At 48.1% G+C, this 15,102-nt stretch overlaps 4 non-coding genes across 4 annotated transcripts; all 4 read left to right on the forward strand.

Moving 5' to 3' along the window:
* The first annotated feature begins 2,399 nt into the window (after nt 1-2,399).
* LOC149428467 (U5 spliceosomal RNA) lies at nt 2,400-2,514 on the forward strand. Its single transcript, XR_016310730.1, has one exon. It is a non-coding gene; the product is annotated as a U5 spliceosomal RNA (small nuclear RNA).
* Nucleotides 2,515-3,261: 747 nt separating this feature from the next.
* Nucleotides 3,262-3,376, forward strand: LOC149428468 (U5 spliceosomal RNA). The gene has a single exon (XR_016310729.1). It is a non-coding gene; the product is annotated as a U5 spliceosomal RNA (small nuclear RNA).
* Nucleotides 3,377-4,126: 750 nt separating this feature from the next.
* On the forward strand, nt 4,127-4,241 carry LOC149428469 (U5 spliceosomal RNA). The gene has a single exon (XR_016310731.1). It is a non-coding gene; the product is annotated as a U5 spliceosomal RNA (small nuclear RNA).
* A 748-nt stretch (nt 4,242-4,989) lies between these two features.
* Nucleotides 4,990-5,104, forward strand: LOC149428470 (U5 spliceosomal RNA). The gene has a single exon (XR_016310728.1). It is a non-coding gene; the product is annotated as a U5 spliceosomal RNA (small nuclear RNA).
* Nucleotides 5,105-15,102: the final 9,998 nt, after the last annotated feature.

Consider the following 15,102-nt stretch of genomic DNA (forward strand, 5'->3'; position numbering starts at 1 on the left):
GGAGGAGCCGGCACACCTGTGTATGACTGAAAGGGAGGAGCCGGCACACCTGTGTATGACTGAAAGGGAGGAGCCGGCACACCTGTGGAAGACTGAAGGGGAGGAGCCGGTACACCTGTGCAAGACTGAAGGGGAGGAGCCAGCACACCTGTACAAGACTGAAGGGGAGGGGCCAGCACACCTGTGCAATACTGAAGGGGAGGAGCCGGTACACCTGTGCAAGACTGAAGGGGAGGAGCCGGTACACCTGTGCAAGACTGAAGGGGAGGAGCCGGTACACCTGTGCAAGACTGAAGGGGAGGAGCCGGTACACCTGTGCAAGACTGAAGGGGAGGAGCCGGTACACCTGTGCAAGACTGAAGGGGAGGCCGGGTGGGGGGAAGCGTGGATGAGGGCGGTGTGAAGCACATGGAGGGGGGCGGTAATTGCATGGAGTGAATGGAGCACAGATATCGATCAGCAGAAACTGTAATCGCCTTGAAGTAGACAAAACATTCAGTGAGAGAAGCCGTGTGACACCCGCTAGGGGCACCCGAGACACCGCGCCCCGTCCTCATGTTATATGTCAGCCGCGGAATTCACAGCAACAAACCTTCCAACCAGAGCGAGCGCAACACAAATACAACTTTATTGTAACATCTGAAATAGGAACTGTCTGTATGACAGTATTATTATACGTGTATATAGTTCTGACATATACCGCAGTGCTGTACAGAGATCACTGAGCCAGTCACATCAGTCTCTGTACCAGAGGAGCTTACGCTCTAATGTCCCCTCCCCCACAGTCCCATCAGTCTCTGTACCAGAGGAGCTTATGCTCTAATGTCCCCTCCCCCACAGTCCCATCAGTCTCTGTACCAGAGGAGCTTACGCTCTAATGTCCCCTCCCCCCCAGTCCCATCAGTCTGTGTACCAGAGGAGCTTACGCTCTATTGTCCCCTCCCCCTAATGTCCCCTCCCCCACTGTCCCATCAGTCTGTGTACCAGAGGAGCTTACGCTCTAATGTCCCCTCCCCCTAATGTCCCCTCCCCCACAGTCCCATGAGTCTCTGTACCAGAGGAGCTTACGCTCTAATGTCCCCTCCCCCACAGTCCCATCAGTCTCTGTACCAGAGGAGCTTACACTCTAATGTCCCCTCCCCCCCAATCCCATCAGTCTCTGTACCAGAGGAGTTTACGCTCTAATGTCCCCTCCCCCACAGTCCCATCAGTCTCTGTACCAGAGGAGCTTACACTCTAATGTCCCCTCCCCCACAGTCCCATCAGTCTCTGCACCAGAGGAGCTTACACTCTAATGTCCCCTCCCCCGCAGTCCCATCAGTCTCTGTACCAGAGGAGCTTACACTCTAATGTCCCCTCCCCCACAGTCCCATCAGTCTCTGCACCAGAGGAGCTTACACTCTAATGTCCCCTCCCCCCCAGTCACATCAGTCTCTGTATAGAGGAGCTTACACTCTAATGTCCCCTCCCCCACAGTCACATAAGTCTGTGTACCAGAGGAGCTTACACTCTAATGTCCCCTCCCCCGCAGTCCCATCAGTCTCTGTACCAGAGGAGCTTACACTCTAATGTCCCCTCCCCCACAGTCCCATCAGTCTCTGCACCAGAGGAGCTTACACTCTAATGTCCCCTCCCCCACAGTCCCATCAGTCTCTGTACCAGAGGAGCTTACACTCTAATGTCCCCTCCCCCCCAGTCACATCAGTCTCTGTATAGAGGAGCTTACACTCTAATGTCCCCTCCCCCCCAGTCACATCAGTCTCTGTATAGAGGAGCTTACGCTCTAATGTCCCCTCCCCCACAGTCTTATAAGTCTGTGTACCAGAGGAGCTTACACTCTAATGTCCCCTCCCCCACAGTCACATAAGTCTGTGTACCAGAGGAGCTTACACTCTAATGTCCCCTCCCCCACAGTTCCATCAGTCTCTGCACCAGAGGAGCTAACACTCTAATGTCCCCTCCCCCACAGTCCCATCAGTCTCTGCACCAGAGGAGCTAACACTCTAATGTCCCCTCCCCCACAGTCACACACTATTATTATTAGACATGTATGTAGCGTGTTCTTCCACTACGACTGGATCAGCGTCCCTCTGGTCTACACTCAGGTCAGTACCATCTATCTGCTTCCTGAGGAAGCCTTCTCCCATAATCCCCTGCAGTAGGCCGTCCTTTGGCTTGTCTGTATTTGCATAACCCGAACGTATCTCGGGTAACATGTACTGGCATTTTTGTCTAGGTAAACCTTTTCTGGTGGTATTTGGATCTGAAGTATCCTTTTCCTTTGATTGGGTTCCGCACCTTATTTGGCTCTGTTTGTGAATGATATGAAATAAGGAGTCACCGTGAGCTGAGCAGCATCTGTGTGCCGCCGGCAACCTCGTTTAGGGCTGGGGTTCTTTATACTCTGGTTTCTCTTCAGATCGTATAAATCTTTCGCCTTTTACTAAAGATTTCCGTGGAGAGGAACAACCAGGAGTTTCAGAGAATTTTTTGATGCCTAGCTGATGCTGGGCTTGCTCACTTGTTGAAAAATAGATTGAGTTGCTCTGTTTTTGGAAGATCTTTCGACTTTGCCAATGTTGTTGTTGGTGGTGGTGGTGAGGAACATGACGTAGACGCTGATCGGATTGTCTCGTTTTACCAACGGGTTATGGAAGTGTTTGAAAAGTGGTTGAATTTTCTGGGCTCGGCTCAAAGTTTCTGGTGTATCCAGCCAAAGCTGAACCTGCTCTAATCCTGTAGGGCTTTCCCTCGGTAGCGAAATGCGTCGCAGCATGTTGGAAGCATTTCCCGCGTTCTTCAGGTTAGCTCTTTTTGGCCTGTCGACCCGTGTGGTTCTATTGGACTATGTGTAAGGGATCCTTCAAAAGTACAGGGTGACCTTCCATAGCCCAATTCCATTGGCATGCCCGTGGTATGGTGCTGGTGAAGCTCATCGCTACAAGTGCCTACGGAAGCCCGCTAAACAGCTGTAAAGACATGCAAATGAGGCCGCTCTGCCTTCTCCCATAATCCCCTGCAGTAGGCCGTCCTTTGGCTTGTCTGTATTTGCATAACCCATCGTATCTCGGGTAACATGTACTGGCATTTTTGTCTAGGTAAACCTTTTCTGGTGGTATTTGGATCTGAAGTATCCTTTTCCTTTGATTGGGTTCCGCACCTTATTTGGCTCTGTTTGTGAATGATATGAAATCAGGAGTCACCGTGAGCTGAGCAGCATCTGTGTGCCGCCGGCAACCTCGTTTAGGGCTGGGGTTCTTTATACTCTGGTTTCTCTTCAGATCGTATAAATCTTTCGCCTTTTACTAAAGATTTCCGTGGAGAGGAACAACCATGAGTTTCAGAGAATTTTTTGATGCCTAGCTGATACTGGGCTTGCTCACTTGTTGAAAAATAGATTGAGTTGCCCTGTTTTTGGAAGATCTTTCGACTTTGCCAATGTTGTTGGTGGTGGTGGTGGTGGTGAGGAACATGACGTAGACGCTGATCGGATTGTCTCGTTTTACCAACGGGTTATGGAAGTGTTTGAAAAGTGGTTGAATTTTCTGGGCTCGGCTCAAAGTTTCTGGTGTATCCAGCCAAAGCTGATCCTGCTCTAATCCTGTAGGGCTTTCCCTCAGTAGCGAAATGCGTCGCAGCATGTTGGAAGCATTTCCCGCGTTCTTCAGGATAGCTCTTTTTGTCCTGTCGACCCGTGTGGTTCTATTGGACTGTGTGTAAGGGATCCTTCAAAAGCACAGGGTGACCTTCCATAGCCCAATTCCATTGGCATGCCCGTGGTATGGTGCTGGTGAAGCTCATCACTACAAGTGCCTACGGAAGCCCGCTAAACAGCTGTAAAGACATGCAAATGAGGCCGCTCTGCCTTCTCCCATAATCTCCTGCAGTAGGCCGTCCTTTGGCTTGTCTGTATTTGCATAACCCATCGTATCTCGGGTAACATGTACTGGCATTTTTGTCTAGGTAAACCTTTTCTGGTGGTATTTGGATCTGAAGTATCCTTTTCCTTTGATTGGGTTCCGCACCTTATTTGGCTCTGTTTGTGAATGATATGAAATAAGGAGTCACCGTGAGCTGAGCAGCATCTGTGTGCCGCCGGCAACCTCGTTTAGGGCTGGGGTTCTTTATACTCTGGTTTCTCTTCAGATCGTATAAATCTTTCGCCTTTTACTAAAGATTTCCGTGGAGAGGAACAACCAGGAGTTTCAGAGAATTTTTTGATGCCTAGCTGATGCTGGGCTTGCTCACTTGTTGAAAAATAGATTGAGTTGCTCTGTTTTTGGAAGATCTTTCGACTTTGCCAATGTTGTTGTTGGTGGTGGTGGTGAGGAACATGACGTAGACGCTGATCGGATTGTCTCGTTTTACCAACGGGTTATGGAAGTGTTTGAAAAGTGGTTGAATTTTCTGGGCTCGGCTCAAAGTTTCTGGTGTATCCAGCCAAAGCTGAACCTGCTCTAATCCTGTAGGGCTTTCCCTCGGTAGCGAAATGCGTCGCAGCATGTTGGAAGCATTTCCCGCGTTCTTCAGGTTAGCTCTTTTTGGCCTGTCGACCCGTGTGGTTCTATTGGACTATGTGTAAGGGATCCTTCAAAAGTACAGGGTGACCTTCCATAGCCCAATTCCATTGGCATGCCCGTGGTATGGTGCTGGTGAAGCTCATCGCTACAAGTGCCTACGGAAGCCCGCTAAACAGCTGTAAAGACATGCAAATGAGGCCGCTCTGCCTTCTCCCATAATCTCCTGCAGTAGGCCGTCCTTTGGCTTGTCTGTATTTGCATAACCCGAACGTATCTCGGGTAACATGTACTGGCATTTTTGTCTAGGTAAACCTTTTCTGGTGGTATTTGGATCTGAAGTATCCTTTTCCTTTGATTGGGTTCCGCACCTTATTTGGCTCTGTTTGTGAATGATATGAAATCAGGAGTCACCGTGAGCTGAGCAGCATCTGTGTGCCGCCGGCAACCTCGTTTAGGGCTGGGGTTCTTTATACTCTGGTTTCTCTTCAGATCGTATAAATCTTTCGCCTTTTACTAAAGATTTCCGTGGAGAGGAACAACCATGAGTTTCAGAGAATTTTTTGATGCCTAGCTGATGCTGGGCTTGCTCACTTGTTGAAAAATAGATTGAGTTGCTCTGTTTTTGGAAGATCTTTGGTCTTGGCCAATGATGATAGTTGGAATTCCTCACTTGCTGTTGTGGCCTTCTTCATTATGCAAATGATTTTTAGATACATGTTTGGTCTTTGAGTGTTTTTATCTTTTATACCTTTGAATAAACCCTGGATATTGCACTCGGTGTGAGCGCCTCCTGTCTATTCTCTATCTAGTGGCTGATCTCCCCGTCTGAGGAGGGCTGCACCTCTGAAGCATTTCCTTTGGTTGTCGCTGTCCTGGTTCTCTTGGCTTCCCTTTGGCTGTGCATTTCCTGAGGCGCTGGAGAGTACATACGATATCACGTCTTGGTGCTAAGCAAAGGTTTGGTTGATGCAAGGGGTTGGGGCTAGGATAACGGGGAGGAGTTTGGTTTAGCCTTAGGTGTTGAGTCTAGGATACAGTGTCCATGTTTGGTTAAGTGTTGGAGCTAGGATAACGAGTATGGGTTTGGGTGATGGAGCTAGGACAGTGTTTCTCAACTCCAGTCCTCATGGACCCCCAACAGGTCATGTTTTCAGGATTTCCATTATTTTGCACAGGTGATTTGATCAGTTTCACTGCCTTAGTAAATACCACAGCTGTTTCATCTGAGGGAAATCCTGAAAACATGACCTGTTGGGGGTCCATGATGACTGGAGTTGAGAAACACTGAGCTAGGATAACAAGTATGGGTTTGGGTGTTGGAGCTAGGATAACAAGTATGGGTTTGGGTGTTGGAGCTAGGATAACAAGTATGGGTTTGGGTGATGGAGCTAGGATAACATGTATGGGTTTGGGTGATGGAGCTAGGATAACAAGTATAGGTTTGGGTGATGGAGCAAGGATAACAAGTATGGGTTTGGGTGTTGGAGCTAGGATAACAAGTATGGGTTTGGGTGTTGGAGCTAGGATAACAAGTATGGGTTTGGGTGTTGGAGCTAGGATAACATGTATGGGTTTGGGTGTTGGAGCTAGGATAACAAGTATGGGTTTGGGTGATGGAGCTAGGATAACAAGTATAGGTTTGGGTGATGGAGCTAGGATAACAAGTATGGGTTTGGGTGTTGGAGCTAGGATAACAAGTATGGGTTTGGGTGTTGGAGCTAGGATAACATGTATGGGTTTGGGTGATGGAGCTAGGATAACATGTATGGGTTTGGGTGATGGAGCTAGGATAACAAGTATAGGTTTGGGTGATGGAGCTAGGATAACAAGTATGGGTTTGGGTGTTGGAGCTAGGATAACATGTATGGGTTTGGGTGTTGGAGCTAGGATAACATGTATGGGTTTGGGTGTTGGAGCTAGGATAACAAGTATGGGTTTGGGTGATGGAGCTAGGATAAGGAATGGGTGTTTGGGAAAGTCGTAGGTGTTGAGGCTAGGATAAGGTGTGAGGGTTTGGTTAGGTCTTTGTTATTTGGTCTAGGTTGGGGAATGGGGTTTTGGTTGAGTCTTAGGTGTTGGGGCTAGGATAGGACATAGATGTTTGTTGGGTGTTACGTGTTGAGACTAGGATAAGGTAGAGTGGTTTAGTTAAACCTTAGATGTTGGGTCAAGGATAAGATGTAGGGGCTTGTTTGAGTGTTAGATGTTGGGGATAAGAAAAGGAATAAAGTTTGGTTAGATCTTTGAGGTTGGGTCTAGGATTGGGAGTGGGGATTTGGTTGAGTCTTAGGTGTTGGGTCTAAGCTACGACGTAGGGGTTTGGTTAGGTCTTTGGCACTGGGTCTAGATAGGACACAGGTTGGGAGTTTTGTTGAGTGTTAGATATTAGGTCTACGATACGAATTGGGGGTTTGGCGGAGTGTTAGGTGTTGGGTCTAGGATAGACTGTAGTGGTTTTGAGGGGGTCTTTGGTGTTGGGTTTTAGGTGTTGAGGCTAGGATAAGGTATAAGGGTTTGGTTAGGTCTTCATTGTTGGGTCTAGATTATGGAATGGGGATTTGGTTGAGTCTCAGGTGTTGGGTCTAGGATAAGACATAGAGGTTTGGTTGGGTGTTAGGTCTTGTGGCTAAGAAAAGGTATACTGATTTAGTGAGGCCTTTGGTGTTGGGTCAAGGATAAAAGGTAGGGGCTTGTTTGAGTGTTAGGTGTTGGGGATAAGAAAAGGAATAAAGTTTGGTTAGATCTTTGAGGTTGGGTCTAAGATTAGGAGTGGGGGTTTGGTTGAATCTTAAGTGTTGGGTCTAGGATACAATGTAGGTGTTTGGTTAGGTCTTTGGTGCTGGGTCTAGATAGCACACGGGTTGGGAGTTTTGTTGAGTGTTAGATGTTAGGTCTAGGATAAACTGTAGGGGTTTTGGTTGGGTCTTTGGTGTTGAGGCTAGGATAAGGTATAAGGGTTTGGTTAGGTCTTCATTGTTGGGTCTAGATTATGGAGTGGGGTTTGGTTGAGTCTTAGGTGTTGGGGCTAGGATAAGACATAAGGGTTTGGTTGGGTGTTAGGTCTTTTTATCTTTGAGGTTGGGTCTAAGATTAGGAGTGGGGGTTTGGTTAGGTCTTTGGTGTTGGGTCTAGATAGGCTGCAGGTTGGGAGTTTTGTTGAGTGTTAGATGTTAGGTCTAGGATACGAATTGGGGTTTTGGCTGAGTCTTAGGTGTTGGGTCTAGGATAAACTATAGTGGTTTTGGTTGGGTCTTCAGTGTTGGGTTTTAGGTGTTGAGGCTAGGATAAGGTGTAAGGGTTTGTGTAGATCTTCATTGTTGGGTGTAGATTACGGAGTGGGGATCTGGTTGAGTCTTAGGTGTTGGGGCTAGGATACCACGTAGGGGTTTGGTTGGGTGTTAGGTCTTGTGGCTCAGAAAAGGTATAGTGGTTAAGTTAGGCCGTAGGTGTTGGGTCGAGGAAATCTTCTCCCTGCAAGGCCAGTCTAGCACATTATAGAAGACTTACCTTGAAACGAAGCCCTGCAGTGGCGCGCTGTCACCGCTGTGATGCAAAGTGTGGCGATGATGTGAGTGCCGTTTTCTGCATCATTGTATTGTGATCACAAAGTGACCTAGTGATGCATCTCCCGGGGGGTGGACCAATGGCATGCTGCACTCAACCAGGGGGTGGGCTAATGTCACCCTGCACTTACCCAAGGGGCATGCCAATGCACCTCTGTACTCCACCAGGGGGCAGGCCCATGACACCCAGTACTCCACCAGGGGGCAGGCCCATGACACCAAGCAGTCACCAAGGGGGCAGGTCAATGCCACTCTGCACTCACAGGAAGTGCTCTGCGTCATTTAATCTGCGATTTGTGTAACAAACCTGAAACACACCGACACTAAATAAAGTTTTTTTTAACCAAACCTAGCTAAAACATACTGACCCCCGACCTTTGACACCGACACAAACCTAGAACATACTGACCCCCGACCTTTGACACCGACACAAACCTAGAACATACTGACCCCCGACCTTTGACACCGACACAAACCTAGAACATACTGACCCCCGACCTTTGACACCGACACAAACCTAGAACATACTGACCCCCGACCTTTGACACCGACACAAACCTAGAACATACTGACCCCCGACCTTTGACACCGACACAAACCTAGAACATACTGACCCCCGACCTTTGACACCGACACAAACCTAGAACATACTGACCCCCGACCTTTGACACCGACACAAACCTAGAACATACTGACCCCCGACCTTTGACACCGACACAAACCTAGAACATACTGACCCCCGACCTTTGACACCGACACAAACCTAGAACATACTGAACCCCGACCTTTGACACCAACACAAACCTAGAACATACTGACCCCCGACCTTTGACACCGACACAAACCTAGAACATACTGACCCCCGACCTTTGACACCGACACAAACCTAGACCAAGCTGTCATCTGGATTTTTTTGTCCTTGTTTTTAATTTTTTTGCATTTTATCCCGACTAGTACAAATGGATACAATGTATCACAGGAGCGGATTTCACTGAGTGATGAGAAGGCACAAGGGGCGCCAACTAAGTGCGGCTTCACATGGATCAGCAATCTACTTGTCGGTACTGTCTTGTCTCAGGGAATGATCCCCCCCCCAGGGGGACACTTCGTCAGCAGCCGCGTGCGGTGGAAGGCTGGACCTCTCACTTGTGACATCACACGGGGGGGGGGGGACGTCCTGTAACCATGGTAACGCGTTTTACCGCTCACTGGCTTCTTTGTCAATCCACAGTTCGGTTATTTGGGCTTTACCGAGTGATCGCTGTGATTGGGAGGCGGCCCTCTTGGCTCCCGATTATTAGATCTATCGGCAACATCTACGTCTCCGTGCTGGAAGCGCGCTTTCACCGCCAATGCTGCGCATATATGCCGCGTCCTGGAAGAAGGCCCGCCTCCCTGACACCACATTTGTGGGAGACGCCGGTGTCAACTGGTAACAATAATACATAAAGCTGAAGTTGGGTTTTTACAGCTCTTAATACATTACAAAAAAGGGTCCTGCGGTGTGTTTGGGTGATGCAAGGAGCATTCACCGCTCATTCACCTGTGATTCACCCCGAGCCGTGTGGTGCGTTGCGGGGTCCCTGCACGGCCTATTGTATATATAAATGATATTTTGGCTTGGTGGTGCAATGCGCTCACACATGGGACACCCGGTGCTACAAAGTGCGCCGGGTGTGTCACATGATCCAAAGAGAAGGGACCCCAATCCCCAGGACAGGCAACTCCCGGCGGGGACTGGGGTACTCCTGCTCCACCCAGCCGAAACTAGGAGGAGCCTCCAAAGCAAGGCCCACCCAGGCACTAGGCGGCTCTCCAATATTCCAGCATTAGGAAGAATGTTGTAGACCCGCCAGTCTATCCCTGTCATGTCTTTTGTGTCCCCATTGGGGACATTTTTCCTCTGTTAGGACAGGAAGTGATGGGAATTTTTTTTCAACACAGATACACACAAAAACACTTTTTTTTTGGGGGGGGGGAGGGGTTAAAATTTTCTGTTCAGGTGACAACCACTCCCCCTATTTCTTTTTATGGGGGTCACAAGGACAGGAAGTAAGGTGATAACTCCCTAATGCAAAATGATCATCATCTTAAGTTGGGTTGGTGTTAGGTGTCACCCCCCCCCCCAGCATGGTGTCTCCATCGTTCTTAGGTGTCACCCCCCCCCCCCCCCACCATCCCCAGCATGATGTCTCCATCGTTCCTAGGTGTCACCCCCCCCACCATCCCCAGCATGGTGTCTCCATCGTTCTTAGGTGTCAACCCCCCCCCCCCCCACCATCCCCAGCATGGTGTCTCCATCGTTCTTAGGTGGCAACCCCCCCCCCCCCCCCACCATCCCCAGCATGGTGTCTCCATCGTTCTTAGGTGTCAACCCCCCCCCCCCCCCCACCATCCCCAGCATGGTGTCTCCATCGTTCTTAGGTGGCAACCCCCCCCCCCCCCACCATCCCCAGCATGATGTCTCCATCGTTCCTAGGTGTCACCCCCCCCACCATCCCCAGCATGGTGTCTCCATCGTTCTTAGGTGTCAACCCCCCCCCCCCACCATCCCCAGCATGGTGTCTCCATCGTTCTTAGGTGGCAACCCCCCCCCCCCCCACCATCCCCAGCATGGTGTCTCCATCGTTCTTAGGCGGAACCCCCCAGCATGGTGTCTCCATCGTTCTTAGGTGTCACCCCCCCCCCCCCACCCACCATTCCCAGCATGGTGTCTCCATCGTTCTTAGGCATCAACCCCCCAGCATGGTTACTCCATCGTTTTTAGGCGTCACCCCCCCCACCATCCCCAGCATGGTGACTCCAGTGTTCTTAGGCATCCCCCCCCCCCAGCATGGTTACTCCATTGTTCTTAGGCGTCACCCCCCCCCCCCCCCCACCATCCCCAGCATGGTGACTCCAGTGTTCTTAGGTGTCAACCCCCCCCCCCCCCACCATCCCCAGCATGGTGTCTCCATCGTTCTTAGGTGTCAACCCCCCCCCCCCCCCACCATCCCCAGCATGGTGTCTCCATCGTTCTTAGGTGGCAACCCCCCCCCCCCCCCCACCATCCCCAGCATGATGTCTCCATCGTTCCTAGGTGTCACCCCCCCCACCATCCCCAGCATGGTGTCTCCATCGTTCTTAGGTGTCAACCCCCCCCCCCCACCATCCCCAGCATGGTGTCTCCATCGTTCTTAGGTGGCAACCCCCCCCCCCACCATCCCCAGCATGGTGTCTCCATCGTTCTTAGGTGTCACCCCCCCCCCCCCCCCCCCCACCCACCATTCCCAGCATGGTGTCTCCATCGTTCTTAGGCATCAACCCCCCAGCATGGTTACTCCATCGTTTTTAGGCGTCACCCCCCCCACCATCCCCAGCATGGTGACTCCAGTGTTCTTAGGCATCCCCCCCCCCCAGCATGGTTACTCCATTGTTCTTAGGCGTCACCCCCCCCCCCCACCATCCCCAGCATGGTGACTCCAGTGTTCTTAGGTTTCACCCCCCCCCCCAGCATGGTTTCTCCATCGTTCTTAGGTGTCACCCCCCCCCCCCACCATCCCCAGCATGGTGACTCCATCGTTCTTAGGCGTCACCCCCCCCCACCATGGTGACCCCATCGTTCTCAGCAATGATTAGGAGTTGGTAGGATGGGCTCCCGATTACCTGATCATTTTGACAGCCAATCACGGTGATCACATGACTGGGAGGCTCGTTTATCCCCCCCCGACAATTCATATGGACAAAGTCTTCATCCAATTTTTTAAAAACCGATCGCCCAACAAAAGACAGGAGCCGGAGATTATAATTATATATAATATATATTTTACTCTTTTAAAAATATGCCTCCAGTTGAACGGCTACTTCTGTACAAACTACAAAAATAAATTCTTTTCATATAAATAATTTATAGAGCACAGTGACCGAGCTTCACAAAACACGTAGACCGACCCTTCGCAGGCCGCCCAGAGGAGCCGCGGACAGCTTGGTTGGGGCCACCCCCCCGCGGATCCCGTCGGCGGCCTGCGAAGGGTCATATTATTATTATATACTTTAGAGGTTAGACAAGCTGCCGCTTTACAACAAACAATATATATATATATACAACACGCTGAGAATACAAACAATATATATATATATACAACACGCTGGGAATACAAACAATATATATATATATATATACAACACGCTGAGAATACAAACAATATATATATATATATACAACACGCTGAGAATACAAACAATATATATATATATATACAACACGCTGAGAATACAAACAATATATATATATATATACACAACACGCTGGGAATACAAACAATATATATATATATATATACAACACGCTGGGAATACAAACAATATATATATATATATACAACACGCTGGGAATACAAACAATATATATATATATATACAACACGCTGGGAATACAAACAATATATATATATATACAACACGCTGAGAATACAAACAATATATATATATATATACAACACGCTGAGAATACAAACAATATATATATATATATATATACAACACGCTGAGAATACAAACAATATATATATATATACACAACACGCTGGGAATACAAACAATATATATATATATATACAACACGCTGAGAATACAAACAATAATTAATATTATATTAAGGAAAACTGTCTGAATACTATGAGGGTCCCCTAAACAGGGACAAATAGGAGAAAGTCCCAGATAGGACTGGGGGGGGGGTAAAAACAAAAGAGGGGTAAAGATTTCACAGCGAAGACATAGTGGGCATTAACCACTTCAGTGCTGGAGGAGGTTGTGGCAGGACGGCGCTGGGAAGGCTAACTAGACGTGTTGTCGTGAATAAGGACTCGGGAAGTGTGGGGGAGGGGGGGGTGGTATGGGGGGGGGGTGGTATGGGAGGGGGGGGTATGGGGGGGGTGGTATGGGAGGGGGGGGGTATGGGGGGGTTACACTTCACCTATACAAGAGCTTATCCTGGACCGCGGGGGTTGGCTTCCTCGTTGTTACTGAGACATCGTATTGGAAGTCTGACCGTGAGATGATGGAAAGATCTGAACTTTGGGGTTCCAACTCAACCGATCGGAAATGTTTCACGCCACAAAGTAGCGTTTGTTACAATGTATGCGATGGACCACCGCCAGGAGATACAATGTAACCCACCAGCAGGTCATCCCTGGCAAGGTTTGCATAGATGTCATGGAGGACTGAGCATTCTGGGTAATGGAGGACGCGTGTACATCCTCATGGAGGAGATAAAGACCAGTATACGTCACGTAGAGAACGATGGACACCATGGAGGCCGGGCATATATTGAGGACAAAACGGAGGCCGGGCATGTATCGAGGACACCATGGAGGCCGGGCATGTATCGAGGACACCATGGAGGCCGGGCATGTATCGAGGACACCATGGAGGCCGGGCATGTATCGAGGACACCATGGAGGCCGGGCATGTATCGAGGACACCATGGAGGCCGGGCATGTATCGAGGACACCATGGAGGCCGGGCATGTATCGAGGACACCATGGAGGCCGGGCATGTATCGAGGACACCATGGAGGCCGGGCATGTATCGAGGACACCATGGAGGCCGGACATGTATCGAGGACACCATGGAGGCCGGACATGTATGGAGGACAAAACAGAGGCCGGACATGTATCAAGATTTGAGGACGTGTGTAATAATTACAGATGACATTAAAAGGTGTATGTAATAAATTTGGAAAACAATTGAAGATCTATGCAAGAATTATGGAGAAATTGAGGCTCTATATAACAGTTATGGACAAATCGAGGATTTATGTAATTATGGACCGAAATTGAGGATATTTGTGAAAATTGTAAACAAAATTGATGATTTATGTAAGAATTATGGACCAAATTCAGGATTGTTGTAAGAATTCTGGAGAAACTTGAGGATGTATGTATAGTGATGTATGTAGAGTGATGTATGTAGAGTGATGTATGTAGAGTGATGTATACAGAGTGATGTATGCAGAGTGATGTATATAGTGATGTATGTAGAGTGATGTATGTAGAGTGATGTATGTAGAGTGATGTATGTATAGTGATGTATGTAGAGTGATGTATGTAGAGTGATGTATAAAGAGTGATGTATGTAGAGTGATGTATGTAGAGTGATGTATGTAGAGTGATGTATGTAGTGATGTATGTAGAGTGATGTATGTAGAGTGATGTATGTATAGTGATGTATGTAGAGTGATGTATGTAGAGTGATGTATGTAGAGTGATGTATACAGAGTGATGTATGTAGAGTGATGTATGTAGAGTGATGTATGTATAGTGATGTATGTAGAGTGATGTATGTAGAGTGATGTATACAGAGTGATGTATACAGAGTGATGTATGTAGAGTGATGTATGTAGAGTGATGTATGTAGAGTGATGTATGTAGAGTGATGTATGTATAGTGATGTATGTAGAGTGATGTATGTAGAGTGTATACAGAGTGATGTATGTAGAGTGATGTATGTAGAGTGATGTATGTATAGTGATGTATGTAGAGTGATGTATGTAGAGTGATGTATACAGAGTGATGTATGTAGAGTGATGTATGTAGAGTGATGTATGTAGAGTGATGTATGTAGAGTGATGTATGTATAGTGATGTATGTAGAGTGATGTATGTAGAGTGATGTATACAGAGTGATGTATGTAGAGTGATGTATGTAGAGTGATGTATGTAGAGTGATGTATGTAGTGATGTATGTAGAGTGATGTATGTAGAGTGATGTATGTATAGTGATGTATGTAGAGTGATGTATACAGAGTGATATATGTAGAGTGATGTATGTAGAGTGATGTATGTAGAGTGATGTATGTATAGTGATGTATGTAGAGTGATGTATGTAGAGTGATGTATACAGAGTGATGTATACAGAGTGATGTATGTAGAGTGATGTATGTAGAGTGATGTATGTAGAGTGATGTATGTAGAGTGATGTATGTATAGTGATGTATGTAGAGTGATGTATGTAGAGTGATGTATACAGAGTGATGTATGT

Source organism: Staurois parvus, unplaced genomic scaffold, assembly GCF_062004578.1.
Source record: "Staurois parvus isolate SC_StPar_1 unplaced genomic scaffold, SC_StPar_1.0 ptg003224l, whole genome shotgun sequence".
Taxonomy (NCBI): Eukaryota; Metazoa; Chordata; class Amphibia; order Anura; family Ranidae; genus Staurois; species Staurois parvus.